Source organism: Nicotiana sylvestris, chromosome 9, assembly GCF_000393655.2.
Source record: "Nicotiana sylvestris chromosome 9, ASM39365v2, whole genome shotgun sequence".
Classification (NCBI taxonomy): Eukaryota; Viridiplantae; Streptophyta; class Magnoliopsida; order Solanales; family Solanaceae; genus Nicotiana; species Nicotiana sylvestris.
In genome coordinates, this window is record NC_091065.1 from 130,144,627 (window position 1) to 130,147,396 (window position 2,770).

A 2,770-nucleotide genomic window follows, 5' to 3' on the forward strand; every position below is an offset into this window, starting at 1 on the left:
GATGCATCTATGGTTCGAGCCGTTCGACCCTCGGCAGTGCACAATTTACTTTTATGTTGGATCGGGCCGTACGTCCCTCGGTGTTGCTTGCGCATGCTTTACTTAGTATTTCTCTGTGGACGGAGCTTCATATATGCCTTGAAACGTAAATGGATACCCATGATATTATTTGGAAAAAGAATTATTATTCTTTTCCATACAATGCTAATAAATTGTGTTATCCATGATTATTATAGATTCTTTCTCATGTTATTTGACCCTAGTAAGTATCAAGTCGACCTCTCATCTCTACTTCTTCGAGATTAGACAGGATACTTACTGGGTACATATTGTTTATGTACTCATACTACACTTCTGTACTTAATTGTCCAGGATCTGAGGCAAATGTATCTGGCTATCAGTCTGGTGCGCATCCTTGAGCGGATTTCGAGACTTCTTCGATGAGCCGCTTCCCTTCCCGTGCCGTTCAGCAGCCTGAAGGAGTCTCTCTTATGTATTTTTGTTGTCTAATTTTTTTCGGACAGTAGGATAGTATGATTCTTTTGTATATTCTACTAGATGTCCACAGCTTGTGACACCAGGTCTTGGCACACACATTAGTAGACTGTATTATTTTTGGGATTGTACGATTATTGTTTTGACTTTACTGATCATTTCTAATTTTATTTCAACTTAAAGAACCATTGCAACTATTTTGGGTAAAAGTGAATGAGATCTTATTTAGTATTTTTCGCGTTGGCTTACCTAACAATGGTGTTGGGCGCCATCATGACCTATTATGGAAATGGGTTGTGACAGCTTCTACAACTTCAACACCAATAACTCAACAATAAGAATGATAACGTGTAATTACGAACCAAATACAATTAACTCACAATGGAAGGAATAACTTGACTTCAAGGAGAATAATATCAATGAAAGAGATAACTATTAACCATGACTTCAAATAATGATAGTTAACAATGAAAGAGATAACACATATAATAACTTCAATTAATGATAATCAACAATGAAAGAGATGACATATATCAAATAAAGGAGCAACAAGTTCAACTAAAGCATGAGCAATTTATCAAGTAGGATGTAGAACAAGTGTTAAACAAATCAATTAAGGCATATGAGGAGCAACACAAATAAGAATACATTGACTATGACAAGTAAGAACATGATATGGCATTTAAATTAAAGCATGGAAATAGTCTAAGTAGCCTAAACCGGTCAAATGCCATCTACAACCCGTGGACTCACTCTTCACCTTGCATACACGACTTTCACATAGTATAAAAAGACAATCAATCCTAAATCCTAAGGGATAGTTCCCCCACATAAAGTTAGGCAAGATACTTACCTCAATTAAGCCAATTCAACACTCGAAAATAGCTTTTCCCCTAAAATTCACCTCCACACGGCTCAAATATAACCAAAACTAATATTATATCATCAAACAATGCTAGGGAAATCAAATGCAATAGATAAAGGTAAGATCTTTACACTTTTCCCAAAAAGTCAACAAAAGTAAACTTGGGGCCCGACGGTCAAAACCTGGGTCCAATTGTAGATTCCAACTAACCATGACTCCATGAGTTCATATATGTGATCAGTTTCAAAATCCGATTCAGAATTGACTCTCAAAACTCAAATTCTTATTTTTCAAAAACTTAACAAAGTTTCACAAATTTTCACTTTGATTCACATGATTTTGATGTTAAAATCTATATATTGATGGAATCACTACAACAGAAAGGGGCTTTAGCGGCAATAAAAGAGGCATTGGTAGCAATAACAAGAGCCGCTATATCATTTACCGGCCATTGATGTTTAGCCACTGAAGCCAGGGTCGGCAAAGCCTTTAGCGGCGTTTCTCACAAAAGCTGGTAAAAGGCCTGACTTATTGTCGCTAAATATCATTTGCTTAACGGTAATTGTTTGCGGCCATTATGGTGGCTGCTAAATCCAATCTAAAATGGCTATTGATGCTCTTTTAGCATCTATTTTTATAGCCGCTAAATTCAAAAGAATTGCCACTAAAAGTCCATACTTTTAGCAGTAATTGATTTGTGGCAATTAGAATGGCTATAATAATCCTTTTGAAAACGTATTAGTATGACCCTTTATCATCCATTTTAATGGTGGGTAAATTCAATAAAATTGCCGCTAAAGCTCATCTTTAACAGCAATTATAATGGCTACAATATACCCTATGGAAACATCATAATTTGCTCTTTTATCGTCTAATTTTATAACTGGAATATCCTGTTAAATTGGCGCTAAAAGTCACAAGCTATAACGATAATATCTTAGCCACCATTAATAATAGCTACACACTCTTTCGAAAAATGATCTAAATAATAAACATATTAATAGTGAATAATAAAAACACAATGTATCTCATTAAATCTTAACAAACAAAAGGAAGTAGTAATCCAGAATATTAATGTCATAGTAACTTAAAAAATAAACTTATATTATATGAAGCAAATAGCTAATGTCATTATATAACTAATCCTAACGAATAATAATGTTCAAATAATTTCTACAACACTTCATCATATTGAAATTTTCCAGCCGCTAAATTATTAATTATCAGACTGTATGACCTGAAATTACAAAATAACTATGTCAATAGATGAAATATAATAGTCTTCAACTGGGATATTTATCGAGTAAAAGTATAAAATTCATATATCATGGCATACATGTTTGATTTAGAATAGCAGTGCTCGATATAATATGTAAACGTCAATGGATATACACGTTTATCTCATTCTTC